This window comes from Nycticebus coucang, chromosome 12, assembly GCF_027406575.1.
Source record: "Nycticebus coucang isolate mNycCou1 chromosome 12, mNycCou1.pri, whole genome shotgun sequence".
NCBI classification, from domain to species: Eukaryota; Metazoa; Chordata; class Mammalia; order Primates; family Lorisidae; genus Nycticebus; species Nycticebus coucang.
Window position 1 is genome coordinate 28,346,084 of NC_069791.1, and position 15,598 is coordinate 28,361,681.

The 15,598-nt window shown below is 39.6% G+C and overlaps 1 protein-coding gene and 1 pseudogene across 1 annotated transcript in view; one reads left to right on the plus strand and one right to left on the minus strand.

The window, feature by feature from the left end:
• Nucleotides 1–15,598, minus strand: part of FGD4 (FYVE, RhoGEF and PH domain containing 4) — a 264,568-nt gene that overhangs the window by 132,998 nt on the left and 115,972 nt on the right. The window lies entirely within an intron of this gene.
• On the plus strand, nt 1,222–2,330 carry LOC128562225 (deoxyribonuclease TATDN1-like; annotated as a pseudogene).

Here is a 15,598-nt window from a genome sequence, read left to right on the forward strand (position 1 = left end):
TTTTTATCATCATAAAGATGGGTTCACTATGTTGTCAAGGCTGGTCTGAACTCCTGGCCTCAACCAATTGTCTCACCTCAGCCCTTCACAGCACTGGGATCACTAGCGTGAGTCACCATGTGTGGCTTGATTTTTTTTTTTTTCCTGGCTAGCATTTTCTTTTTTAAATCTTGGTTAAATGTTAGACAGTAAGTTGAAAGAGAAAGCCTGTATCAGTTTACTTCCATACTTGATTGCAAAGACTTTCCTGAGAAAGACCCATTGCTGTTAAAGGGAAGAAGTACATCACTGGCTGCACCAGTTAACTGCCCTGGTATCTTGGAAAAGCATCCATTATGTCTGAAAACTTAAATCTAAAAACTTATTAAAACAATTTCAAAGAGTTTTAAACAAGATTAAAAAGAACTCTATTTGCGTGTATGAGCAGAAATTGAGTTTTTTTTAAAAAATAAGTTTATTAAAAATAAAAGACATTACGGTTTGGGTGATAAAATTACACAATAATAGAAACACTTCCAAACATTCATTTTGAAAATGCTCTACCTGGCAAGAGGGACTTTACCTAACAAATGCAATCAGTGTAGCCTGGCTTATTGTACCCTCAATGAATCCCCAACAATACAATTTAAAAAAAAAAAAAAAAAAAGAAAGAAAGAAAATGCTCTACCTGCACTATATTTTTCTGTTGTTCCTAACTGCAGAGACTTCTCATTCAAATGTCAACTTTACCTCACAGGAACAAATTTTGTGTGTGTGTGTGTTTTCTTAATATACCTGGCTAGGTGAGAATCTGCTAATTACCTACTGACAGACACTTGTCCTCACATGAAAGATTAGCAAATGGAGAAGATTTGTCGTTTTGTAAAAGGAAAACATATAGTCGTCTGACACTGTGCTTAAGGACTGTGCCATGATACAGCTTCCAATGTTTGCGGTCACTCATTACCAAATACTGCCAGAATTCCACGGTCCAAGGCAGTGTTTTTCAACCTTTTTTATCTCACGGCACACTTGAACCTATAGTTAAACTTGCACAGTACACTTAAATTATGATGATCAAAAAAAAAAAAAAAGAATATACTTATTGTGCTTTGAACTTATTTTGAAAACAATTTAATTAATGATCTTTAAAAATTTTTGTGGCATGCCTAAGATCCTCTCATGGCACACCAGTTAAAAATCACTGGTGGGTTCCGTCGGGGAGGCCCTGTGTCTGCGGTCATGACTCGCTTCAAGTTTATCGTTAACTGAACCCCTCAGGTGGGCCTGGCACTAGCCTAGGAACACTGTGAAATACTCAAAATTAATGGAAAAGAAACATTACTGATCTGTACACAGTGGCATGCACCTGTCTAAGAATCCCTCAATTTCCACTCCTAATCACAGATATCAGTATCAACTTGACAGATCCTATGTTCAGAGGAATTTATAGGGAGGTTCAAAAGCATCCAGATGACTTACAGGATGTAACAGGGAGAGCTGTCCAGATTGGCGTTAAAAAGTTTACGATTACTGGTGGAAGTCTACAAGACACTAAAGATGCACTGCATTTGGCACAGACAAATGGTATCTTCATATTACTTTTACCTCCCAAAATAAGAATTAAGTAATTTTGAAGAAGTCTTTCTGAGAATTGCTTCAGATATGTTTTTCAGTACAGTTGGATGCCATCCTACAAGATGTGGTGAATTTGAAAAGAATAACCCTGATCTTTACTTAATGGAATTGCTAAATCTTGCTGAAAACAATAAAGGGGACGTTGTGGCAATAGGAGAAGGTGGACTTGATTTTGACTGACTACAGTTTTGTCCCAAAATACTCAGCTCAAATACTTTGAAAAACAGTTTGAACTGTCAGAACAAACAAAATTACCAATGTTTCTTCATTGTCGAAACCCACATGCTGAATTTTTGGACATAATGAAAAGAAACAGAGATGGGTATGTAGGGGGGCATGGTACATTCATTTCATGGCACCAAGGAAGCAGCAGCAGCTTTGATTGACTTGGATCTTTATACAGGGTTTAACGGTTGCTCTTTGAAAACTGAGGCTAATTTGGAAGTTTTGAAGTCAATACCTGGTGAAAAATTAATGATTGAGACAGATGCACGTTGGTGTGGTGTCAAAAGTACACATGCTGGATCAAAATATGTAAAAACTTCATTTCCTACCAAAAGAAATGGGAAAATGGGCACTGTTTAAAAGACAGAAATGAGCCCTGCCATATAATTCAAATACTGGAGATAATGTCAGCAGTAAAAGATGAGGATCCACTGGAATTAGCCAATACACTATGTAACACTATTAAAGTATTTTTTCCTGGTATTTAATTGGCACATGTCTCCCATTTTCTATCATGTATGTAAAATTTCATGGTAAAAGTTGATAGTTTCAATAAAGATATTCTCGGGCGGCACCTGTGGCTCCAGGAGTAGGGCGCCCGTCCCATATGCCAGAGGTGGTAGGTTCAAACCCAGCCCTGGCCAAAAAAAAAAAAAGGCCTCAATAAAGACATTCTCTGGAAGTTGTCACAAAAAAAAACAAAAAACACGACTGGTGGAAGGTAAAATGATCTCAGGCCCCTTAAGCTGCCATGGCCAGAAAGGAGACAAGTGAGCTTGTCTTACTCTACTTTCCCAAAATTCCTCCCCTGCACTGGATATACTAGATACATACCAAGTAATGGTACCAGAGTTAAGTCCAAAAATATTAGGAATATTTTGGTAGGTTATTTTTTGGGGGCAGAGTGGGGCAAACTCCCTTGACAAATGTTCCGAGTTCTATTATTTGCTTCCTGCACTTTTCGTGGTTCACGCCCTGGGAGACACGACACTTCACAGTTGCTCTGGAGAGGGCAACTTGAAGAAGATAAGTAGTATTCCTAAATAGTTCTTCACAGGCGTCTTGTACATTTCATCTACTAACTCTTTAATCTTTTAGTCCTGAAACGTAGGTAAGCCATAAAGCTCACATAAATAATACTACAGCACCTATGTAAAAACCATGATGACTGCAGAAAGTTGATAGAATAAGCAAATGTAAATGTTCCATGCAGAAACACTAAAGTAATCTAACAAACTCTCTAAAAGATTTCAAGTTGAATTGTCCCCAAACTTTAATCACATTCTCTATATTAGTCTAGATGACAAGAAGACTACCTCACCCTCATGCTAGCTTGATTCTAGGATATCCAGTATGATACTGAAAATTTAAGAAAATTTCACTAAATTAAGAACGCCAATAAATTCTAATCTAAAAGGAACTGAAAATTTTGGTAAGGAAATACATGAAACTAAAGTTAATTGCCATACTAGAGACACAATAAAATATTTTTTAGAGGACGAGATTAAAGATGGCAGCCGAGTAACAGCTTCTCTGCAACTGGGAACAGCGAGTCTGGGGAGACAAGACTCCAGGCATCTCTGGCTGGTGGGATCTGCCTATAATCATCCCTTTGAGGATACAGGGAGCCAGCAAGGGACTTCTGGACCCCAAGAGGAGGACAAAAACAGTGGAAAACTGGCAAGTGGTTGCGTGTTTTCGATCGACCTAATCACACGGGTGACCGTAAGTACAAGCAGCAGTAAGACTGCAAACCGGAAAGGCCTTACCTGTGAACTGTTTCGGTGTTCTTGGACTTGGCACTCAGTTGAACTGCCTTGGGGAGAGCTTGAGCAGGAGTGTGGAGAACTTTGGGCATTGTCTGGGGCCCCAGACTGAGCCACTGAGCTGGGCGCAGGAAGCCATTGTGAAAGAACTGCCCTGGCAAGCTCCACCCTCAGGGTCTCACAGCAAGGATTGGGCGGGTCAAAGTAACCTACTGACTGAGCAGCCTAAAGGCAGGTACTGAGTGCCTTACAGCCTTAATCCTTAGGGGCAGAGTGAGACGGTTTTGGCACACTGGAGCCTTGGGATGTTGCCCTGGGTAGAGTGCCGTGATGTCACAGCTCATAGCAACCTCAAACTCCTGGGCTTGGCGCCGCCCCGACCTCCATAAGAGCTGTGCAGTGACCCCCAACTGGTGACCCGCACCCACCGGGCCTCCACATTCCCTGACCAGGAACTGTGGGAGCCATGCAACCCTGCGTCCTCCCTCCTCTGTCCTTCCAGCTTCCACACTAGCCCATTCATCTGGACAGGGACTCTGGTAGCTGCGTGCCCTTTGGAGCCCTCCCTGCCTCTGCGCAGAGCTCTTCTCCTGGCCAGAGACTGCTGGAGCCTTGGGCTCTTTGTGCCAGTTCACTGGGCGCCTGGCACTCCCAGAACCGTGCGCACCACCCCCAGCCCTGTTGCTGGATCTGGGTGTGTCACAAACCGGAGCTGCTTCCACGACCAGAACTCCCTAGCTAGAGCAGCCCCAGAGGAACTACACAGGGTCACTCTCTACAAAGATCCAGCAACAGTAGAGTGATCCCGCTGGGGTCTAATCTTGGAGAGAAACCTCCCCAACTCTGAGTACAGCCAGAGGCAATGGTGAAAAACAATCATGAGGTGAAATCAACAGAAAAATTCTGGCAATATGAATAATCAGAGTAGATCAACTCCCCCAAGGATCAATGGAGCAGAAACAGCACAAGACCCCATGCACAAACAAATAGCTGAGATGTCAGAAATTGAATTCAGGATGGGCGGCGCCTGTGGCTCAAGGAGTAGGGCGCCAGTCCCATATGCTGGAGGTGGCAGGTTCAAACCCAGCCCCGGCCAATAAAAAAAAAAAAAACCAAAAAAAAAAAAAAAAAAAAAAAGAAATTGAATTCAGGATTTGGATAGCAAATAAGATCGAATTAGAATTCCAAAAGTTATCTCAAGAATTCAACGGATTCAAAGACCAAATGACCAAAGATTTCGACACATTGAGACAAGAAGTTGCATCCCTCAAAGATCTGAGAAACACAGTAGAATCCCTCAGTAACAGAATGGAGCAAGCAGAAGAAAGGATTTCTGACATTGAAGACAAAGCATTCAAATGCTCCCAAACCCTCAAAAAAGAAGAGAAATGGAGAGCAAAAACAGACCACTCTCTGAGAGCTCTTGGATAATTTGAAGAAAACCAATATTTGTCTTATAGGGATCCCCAAAAGTGACGAAGTGGCTTCATAAGGCACAGAGTCTCTTCTCCATGAGATTATGAAGAACTTTCCAGATATGCCAAGAGATTCCGCAATTCAGACAGCAGACAGTTTCAGAACTCCAGCACGATTCAACCCAAATAAGACATCCCCCAGACACATCATAATCAATTTCACTAAAGTTAATATGAAGGAGAAAATTCTGAAAGCTTCCAGACGAAAGAAAACCATTACCTGCAAGGGGAAGAATATCAGAATAACTGCAGATCTCTCTGCTGAAATCTTTCAAGCTAGAAGAGGATGGTCATCGACTTTTAATCTCCTAAAACAAAATAACTAATCTCCTAAAACAAAATAACTTTCAACCCAGGGTCCTGTATCCACCTAAACTGAGCTTCATTTATGACAGAGAAATTAAATACTTCAACGACATTCACATGTTGAAGATATTTGCCACAACTAAACCAGCTCTCCAGGACATTCTTAGACCTATCCTCCATAAAGACCAGTGTAATTCTCCACCACAAAAGTAAACCCACCCAAAAAATTTTTGATCAAATTCCAACTTCCACAGTCGCAAAAGGATTAAAAATGTCCACCGGTCTCTCGAAAGGCTTATCAATACTCTCAATTACTGTGAATGGTTTCAACTGTCCTCTAAAGAGGCACAGGTTGGTGGACTGGATACAAAAACTCAAGGCAGATATCTGCTGCATCCAAGAATGGCATCTTACATTAAAAAACACATATAGACTCAAGGTGAAGGGATGGTCATCTATATTCCAGGCAAATGGAAAGCAGAAAAAAGCAGGCACTGTAATCCTGTTCACAGACGCAATAGGCTTTAAACCAACCAAAATAATTAAGGATAAGGATGGACACTTCATATTTGTTAAAGGTAATACTCAATATGAGATCTCAATTATTAATATTTATGCACCCAACCACGACGCACCTCAATTTATAAGAGAAACTCTAACAGACATGAGCAACTCAATTTCCTCCACTTCCATAGTAGTTGGAGATTTTAACACCCCTTTAGCAGTCCTCGATAGATCCTCCAAAAAGAAGCTAAGCAAAGAAATTTTAGATTTAAACTCAACCATTCAACACCTGGACTTAACAGATATCTACAGAACATTTCATCCCAACAAAACTGAATACACATTCTTCTCATCAGCCCACGGAACATACTCCAAAATCGACCACATCCTAGGTCACAAATCTAACCTCAGCAAATTTTTAAAAAATAGAAATTATTTCCTTGCATCTTCTCAGACCATCATGGAATAAAAGTTGAACTAAATAACAACAGGAACCTGCATACCCATACAAAAACATGGAAGCTAAACAACCTTATGCTGAAGGATAGATGGGTTATAGACGAGATTAAGAAGGAAATCACCATATTTTTGGAACAAAACAACAATCAAGACACGAATTACCAGAACCTCTGGCATACTGCAAAGGCAGTCCTAAGAGGGAAATTTATAGCACTGCAAGCCTTCCTCAAGAAAATGGAAAGAGAGGAAGTCAATAACTTAATGAAACATCTCAAGCAACTGGAGAAAGAAGAACACTTCAACCCCAAACGCAGCAGAAGAAAAGAAATAACCAAAATCAGAGCAGAATTAAATTGAAAACAAAAGAATTATACAACAGATCAATAAATCCAAAAGCTGGTTTTTTGAAAAGATCAATAAAATAGATAAACCTTTGGCCAACCTAACCAGGAAAAAAAGAGTGAAATCTCTAATTTCATCAATCAGAAATGGTAATGATGAAATAACAACAGACCCCTCAGAAATTAAAAAAATCCTTAACGAATACTACAAGAAACTCCACTCTCAGAAATACGAAAATCTGAAAGAAATCGACCAATACCTAGAAGTACGCCACCTACCAAGACTTAGCCAGAACGAAGTGGAAATGTTGAACAAGCCTATATCAAGTTCTGAAATAGAATCAACTATACAAAATCTCCCTAAAAAGAAAAGCCCAGGACCAGATGGCTTTACATCAGAATTCTACCAAACCTTTAATGAAGAACTAGTACCTATACTACTAAGCCTCTTCCAAAATATAGAAAAGGAAGGAATATTACCCAACACATTCTACGAAGCAAACATCACGTTGATCCCCAAACCAGGGAAAGACCCAACAAGAAAAGAAAATGATAGACCAATATCACTAATGAATATAATATTGATGCTAAAATACTCAATAAGATCCTAACAAACAGAATCCAACAACACATCAAAAAAATTATACACCACAACCAAGTGGGATTTATCCCAGGGTCTCAAGGCTGGTTCAATATACATAAATCTATAAATGTAATTCAGCACATAAACAAACTAAAAAATAAGGACCATATGATTCTTTCAATTGATGCAGAAAAAGCTTTTGATAATATCCAGCATCCCTTCATGATCAGAACACATAAGAAAATTGATATAGAAGGGACATTTCTTAAATTAATAGAGGCCATTTACAGCAAACCCACAGCCAATATCGTATTGAACGGAGTTAAATTGAAATCATTTCCACTTAGATAATGAACCAGGCAAGGTTCCCCATTGTCTCCGTTGCTCTTTAACATTGTAATGGAAGTTTTAGCCATTGCAATTAGGGAAGAAAAGGCGATCAAGGGTATCCATATAGGGTCAGAAGAGATCAAACTTTCACTCTTTGCAGATGATACGACCATATATCTGGAAAACACTAGGGATTCTGTTACAAAACTTTTAGAAGTGATCAAGGAATACAATAATGTCTCAGGCTACAAAATCAACACCCATAAATTGTAGCCTTTATATATACCAACAATAACCAAGCCGAAAAAACAGTCAAGGACTCTACTCCTTTCACAGTAGTGCCAAAGAAGATGAAATATTTGGGAGTTTATCTAACAAAGGACATGAAAGAGCTCTACAAAGAGAACTATGAAACATTAAAAAAAGAAGTAGCTGAAGATGTTAACAAATGGAAAAACATACCATGCTCATGGCTGGGAAGAATCAACATTGTTAAAATGTCTATATTACCCAAAGCAATATATAATTTTAATGCAATTCCTATTAAAGCTCCATTGTTATATTTTAAAGATCTTGAAAAAATAATACTCTGTTTTATATGGAATCAGAAAAAACCTTGAACAGTCAAAACATTACTTGGAAATAAAAACAAAGCAGGAGAAATCACACTACCAGACCTGAGACTGTACTATAAATCCATAGTGATCAAAATAGCATGGTACTGGCACAAAAGCAGAAAAGTAGATGTCTGGAACAGAATAGAGAACCAAGAGATGGATCCAGCTACTTACCGTTATTTGATCTTTGACAAGCCAATTAAAAACATCCAGTGGGGAAAAGATTCCCTATTTAACAAATGGTGCTGGGTGAACTGGCTGGTGATCTGTAAAAGACTGAAACTGGACCCACACCTTTCACCATTAACTAAGATAGACTCTCTTTTAAACTATAAAAATACTTGAAGTGCAGAAAAAACTCTTGAAGAAATCGGCCTGGGTGAATATTTTATGAGGAGGATTCCCCAGGCAATTGAAGCAGTATCAAAAATACATTACTGGGACCTGATCAAACTAAAAAGCTTCTGCACAGCGAAGAACATAGAAAGTAAAGCAAGCAGACAGCCCTCAGAATGGGAGAAAATATTTGCAGGTTATACCTCTGATAAAGGTTTAATAACCAGAATCCACAGAGAACTCAAACGTATTAGCAAGAAAAGAACATGTGATCCCATCTCAGGGTGGGCAAGGGACTTGAAGAGAAACTTCTCTAAAGAAGACAGACACATGATCTACAAACACATGAAAAAAAGCTCATCATCCTTAATCATCAGAGAAATGCAAATCAAAACTACTTTTGAGATATCACCTAACCCCAGTAAAAGTAGCCCACATAAAAAATCCCAAAACCAGAAATGTTGGTGTGGATGTGGAGGAAAGGGCACATCCTGCTGGTAGGAATGCACACTAATACGTTCCTTCTGGAAGGATGTTTGGAGAATACTTAGAGACCTAAAAATAGACCTGCCATTCAATCCTATAATTCCTTTACTAGGTTTATACCCAGAAGACCAAAAATCACAATATAACAAAGACATCTGTACCAGAATGTTTATTGCAGCCCAATTCATAATCGCTAAGTCATGGAAGAAGCCCAAGTGCCCATCGACCCACGAATGGACTAGCAAATTGTGGTACATGTATACCATGGAATATTATGCAGCCTTAAAGAAAGATGGAGACTTTACCTCTTTCATGCTTACATGGATGGAGCTGGAACATATTTGTCTTAGCCAAGTATCTCAGGAATGGAAGAAAAAGTATCCAATGTACTCAGCCTACTATAAAGCTAATTTGTAGATTTCACATGAAGGCTATAACGCAACTATAGCACAAGAATATGGGGAAAGGGCCAAGGAAGGGGAAGGGTGGAGGGAGGAGGGAGGGTGGAGGGAGGGTAATGGGTGGGGCCACACCTAAGGTGCATCTTAGAATGGGTACAGGTGAAACTTACTAAAGGCAGAATACAAATGTCTTCATACAATAACTAAGAAAATGCCATGAAGGCTACATTGAACAGTTTGATGAGAATATTTCAGATTGTATATGAAACCAGCACATTGTACTCCTTGATTGCACTAATGTACACAGCTATGATTTAACAATAAAAAAAAAGAAACTAAATTACTAAAGACTGGTTTAGACTTCTTCAACATGATTATCTCAATTATTAAAAGCTCATTTGGCCTTTCAAAAGGGGCTATTTCACTGAAAACCAGTTTTCAATTTAATTTTTATTCTTCTTTGGTATTTTGGTCCTTATCCATCCTGGATCATTTTTACATTCAAAAGACACAGGTACTTATGTACACCTGTGCAAAAATACAGGTTCTGTCTGTACCTACTCTATCAAGTCTATTAAAGGCAGGCAGTTAATAATTAATTCAGGAGTAAATAAGGAAATGTGGTTGTTTGAAATGGCACCGAATGTACCATGTGGAATGTCAGTGTAGAGAGTCTGAGAGAACAGGAGGGACAAGCAGGAAAGGGGATTTCCAAACCAGAATAAATAGGCATGAAGAAAGGCTTTAGTTCTATTTTAAAAGATTACTGTCTGTAATTCAAACCGATTTAGACAATATGGTTCCAATTCCTTAGTGACTCTCAAACACTCTGAGAGGTCTGGATAGGACCAATTCTCTTCCTCATTCCTTTGATTGATTAGGTGCTTTCTCTAGCACCTTCTGTTAGTACTGCCAGGGCTTTCTGCAGGCGCCTGGGAGCACGAAGATGATTAGACAAAAATCCATGGCTCGGCACCTGTAGCACAGTGGTTATGGCTCCAGCCACATACATTGAGGCTGACAGGCTCGAAATGGGCCCGGGCCAGCTAAACAACAATGACAACTGCAACAAAAAATAGCCGGGCATTGTGGTGGGTGCTGTTAGTCCCAGCTACTTGAGAGGCTGAGACAAGAGAATAGCTCAAGCCCAAGAGTTTGAGCTTGCTGTGAGCTTGATGCAACAGCACTCTACTGAGGGTAACATAGTGAGACTCTGTCTCAAAAAAAAAAAAAAAAAAAGACAAAAATCCAGTACTCAGTCTCATCAGGGAAAACTGGGGAAAAATGGATCCAAGAACTATCAGAAATTTCAGGAGGAGCTACTGAACTCTCCTTGCTGGGATAGGGCCCTTTCCTAAGCAGAGACTCTGTGGCTACAGCAAGGTGCTAGTCCCTGTTCCAGTCCCACAGTGTGGTGCTACTCCGATTGTTTAAATGGTAATTTGCAATGTCATTGGCAATTTCAACAAACTCCTTTACCTTAAATGTTTTCTTTAGCTCAGTTCAGTTTAACAACCCTAAGTGTTAGCATGGGTTCCAAGCTGAGCCCAAAGCTGCGGATGCAAGGAAAATAAAGTAGTTCCTGGTCTCAGCTCGGCACCTATATAGCTCAGTGGTTAGGATGCCAACCACATACACCAGGGCTGATGTGTTTGAACCCGGCCCAGGCCAGCTAAACAACAACAATTACAACAACAACAACAAAAAAATAGCTGGGCGTTGTGGTGGGAGCCTGTTGTCCCAGCTACTTAGGAGGCTGAAGCAAGAGAATCACTCAAGCCCAAGAGTTTGAGGTTGCTGTGAGCTGTGATGCCATAGCACTCTACCTAGGGCGAAATAGTGAGACTCTGTCTCAAAAAAAAAAAAAATAAAAAATAAAGGGTCCAAATTCAAGAGTTTCTACATGTTTAAGAAAAATAATTAAAAAAAAAAAAAAAGTTTCTCGTCTTGAGTACTCATTCTTGTTGGGGAGAGACACAAGACAGTAGCCAATTGCAAAGATACTGAGAATAAATAAAAATGGCAGTGATTCATCAGGGAAGAGTAATGTAGCTAAGGAAAAAGATTTACTAGAATAGCTGAGGTTGAGGAACCTAATTAATAATATTTGTGCTCATTAGAAAAAGCCCTAACAGGGCGGCGCCTGTGGCTCAAGGAGTAGGGTGCTGGTCCCGTATGCCGGAGGCAGCAGGTTCAAACCCAGCCCTGGCCAAAAACCACAAAAAAAAAAAAAAAAAAAGAAAGAAAAAGCCGTAACATAGCCTTTGCTTGCCTAAATATTCACACTACTTCAGTATTTTCTAACTGATATGTATATTTTATAACTGATATGTATATCACTAATTTACTGACTAGACAGTATGAATGCACATACACACTAGTTTTTCCAAGTTATACTGTAAACTAAGAAGAACCCTGCTTTATTTTCTGCTTTCATCCCACAGCAAGGATTTAGTCAACAGTTAATTTTAAATGGCAGAAAGTGTTAGAATTCGAACTGTGATGCATGAAGAAAAACTAGGGAATTTGTTTTTAAATCGCTCGTTATTTTCCTTTTTAGCAAAAGAGAAGCTAACACAGTCCTTCATATTATGAATATATTGGGTTTATGTGCCATTTCTTTTCAAAGTTGTAAACAACACAAATTTTCTACATAACGCTAAACTGCTTAGACAGGCAATGAGAACTTTAACACATTCCCTGGATCAAACACAGGATCCCGGTCTGCTTGCCCACGGTATTCATTACATCAGCTAATGGTGCATCACGGAGCCAGCTATCTAAGCTGGAAACTTCAGAGCTGTACTTCACATTTCCCACTCCTTTAACATCCACATACCCAATTAATAGCTAAGTCCTGGCAATTCAACTCCTATAAATTTCTCAGTTCTCTCTTCTACATCCTCATGCCAGTGTCTTAACTCAGAGGACCCGTCATCTCTCTCCTATACCATCTGGTCCTTAGCAGAATGCCAAGACTCCAACACCTTGCGGCCTAGTCCTTCCTCCACGGCGCGACCAATCGTCTTTTCAAAAGGCGAACAGAAATGTTGCTTGCCAGGTTAAAAGTCTCCAGCAGTCCTTTCCACTGCTTACTGGATGGATCATGTTGAAGACTTGACTTATCCTATCATAATTGGATGCCATTTATTTACAAATCCTAACAAGTTCACTTCTACACCTAACCCCAATGACTCTAGTAACACTAAATCTTCTTGTATTCCAAACAAATATTAGTCTTTTATATGGCTCAAGCATTTATATACGCTGTTTCCTTGATATGAAAAGCACTTCGCTACCTGGCAGATTTCACCTCATCCTTAAAATATAGTTTGGCGTTTTCTCCAAGGTGACAGCTTTCTAATTCTCTGGGCATGAGTCCTACCTTTTGTCTGTGTAATTACCTTTGTACAGTTCTATGAGCTGGCATCAGATGATACGTTCTGTAATAGTTATTAACGTGAGCTTCTTGAGAGTGAGATTGTATCTTTATTGCGCTATAGCACAGGTTTGGGCATAGAGAAAACAGACACTTATCAAATGAATGCCCTGAACAAAGAAATGATTCCATCTGTTATGACTTTGAAGTAAGGAGATTCCATTTTATGCAAATATCATGTCCTTCCCTCTTTCTGCCAAGGTTTACAAAGGATGAAATAGCCTTCCTGGAAAGGTATTATACCTCTGAGCAAGAAAGAGAAAAAACACCTCTGAATGGTTGAAGCTGCAAGCTTTGCATTTATATCTGGCCAAAATAACTCAATTTTTTCTGTTAAAATGTACCTCTCCCTGGGGAAGGAAAGCGTTGGACCAGCCTTTGTCAAAGGAACTGTGCATTTCAGACAGTCAAGCTATAGGATTAACTGACTGCTAGCTTACCTGGTACGTACCTGGTCCTGACAGAAAAAACTACTCCCCTGACAATATTCCGTGACAAGGTGTCAGTGACAAACCCTAACAGGAGGTGAGGGTGCTAACTTAGAAAGAAGAGAGAGTGTTGGAGCAGTAAAAGACATTCAAAGCTAAGTGGACTGGGGGTTGAGAGCAACCCCCTTCTTGGAGTCTTCAAATGGGCCCCAACTTTCACTTTAGGAAACACTCATGAGAACTGGTTGAGCTATTATGATTCATCACAGAATAAACTCAAGTGAACACGATGATCAGAAAATAGAAAGACAGTTTTAAGAAAAGCCATTATTACAGAAATCATGTTCACAGTAGTAATTTTACACTTATCCCATTTTTAAAAAGAGAGAACAATCCACTTTATATAAAATGCTTAACTAAATCTCACTCCTAAAACCAGCTTCCTCTTTATGGACTTAACGACTTTTTCTAAAGAACATAAAGAATACACCCTAGGGGCGGCACCTGTGGCTCAAAGGAGTAGGGTGCCAGCCCCATATGCCGGAGGTGGCGGGTTCAAACCCAGCCCCGGCCAAAAACTGCAAAAAAAAGAAAAAAAAAAAAAAAAGAATACACCTTAGTACTGCTTTACCTAGAGCAAAAAGATGATACCTCCTCCCATGCACACATATACCAGTAAGATTAAAAGTCCTTGGTTTCTTCACAGTTCTGAGTAATTCCAAAGAATCTTAACATCTGGGAGTTGAATGCGAAGGTTGGTTTTATAATACAGCTGTAAATCTATTACTGCCATACTTAACATTGCCACCCAAACATAAAAATCACGGCTGATTGCCTTAAAGTTTTCTTCACAGAATATAGAGAAACTCACAAACAAGCAGATTTTCCATTGTGGCATCTTTTTGCTCTCTTGTTCATTCTAAGTTTTATACCACTTCCTGCCCATCTCACTAGGGAATGAACAAGGAAAAGAATGGGTTCCTTAGCAACCTCAACATTACCTAGGCCTTAGATTAATTTCCTTCACATAATCTAACACCTGCCTATCACCACCTTCAAGACCGGACTCAAATCCATTGCCTCCTGCTTAATCCCACAACCTCTGATGAGTCCTACATAATAATCTCCCATCTCTCTTTCATAAAGAGAACTTGGTTGTATTACAGTATCTCCCCTAACATTTAATCGTTATAAAAACAGGGGGGGAGGGGAAACAACTTTCTAGAGTAAATTCTGTTTTATCGAACACTGGAGTTGAGGGAGACGTGAGAAGTCACTCAGTCCCTCACACCTGACAGATGAATCTTCTCTACAATGTATCTTACAGGCGTCTAATTTCTATTTCAATACTACCAGTGATAGAAAAATAGCTCTTGAACAGAACATTCCACATTTAAAATTGTCTAATTATTAGGAAATTCATCCTTAAGTTCTTACTCCATAATTCTTATCATAAAATTCCTATAAAGTCATTGTTAAACATTTAAAATCTACAGAAAATGGTAAAGAACTGATTATAACATCTAGCAATAACTAGTGTTATTCCCCCAGTAATTCCCTCTAGCATTTTTCTGTATTATGAAATGCAACTTAACATATACAACATATATACATTTAATATTTAATTATAAGGGTTTTCCCACATTTTGTGAAAATATACTATAGCACGTAATCCCATGAATGTATCATAATTCATTTAGCTATTTCCCTACTCTTGAATATATTAGTAGTTCCTCACATCTATCCATTCCCAGTAAAACATCTGACCTGATGTGATAAATCATTCATTGGATCACTCAGTATCTTATAGGTGGTAGATTTCTTAAATTGGAATTACAAGATCAAAGAACATAGTATTTTTCTTTGTTTTTTAAGAGACAGAGGCTTACTCTATCACCCTGGGTAGAGTGCCATGGCATCACAGCTCACAGCAACCTCCAGCTCTTGGGCTTAGGCGATTCTCTTGCCTCAGCCTCCTAAGTATCTGGGACTGTAGGCGCCCGCCACAACGCCCAGCTATTCTTTGTTGCAGTTTGGCCAGGGCTGGGCTCGAAACTGCTACCCTTAGTATATGAGGCTAGCGCCCTACCCATAGAGCCACAGGAGCCGCCCAGAACATAGCATTTTTAAAGCTACTAATACATGTAGCAGGTGTGTCCTATTTGCTTGTTACAGGGCAAGTAATCCCCATGTTCCCTGGCCACAGCTGATGACCAAGGGTAATCACTGACCAAGCCTTAGCCCATCAGAGTGTCTCTCTAAGGCAGGCGTCCTCAAAATTTTTC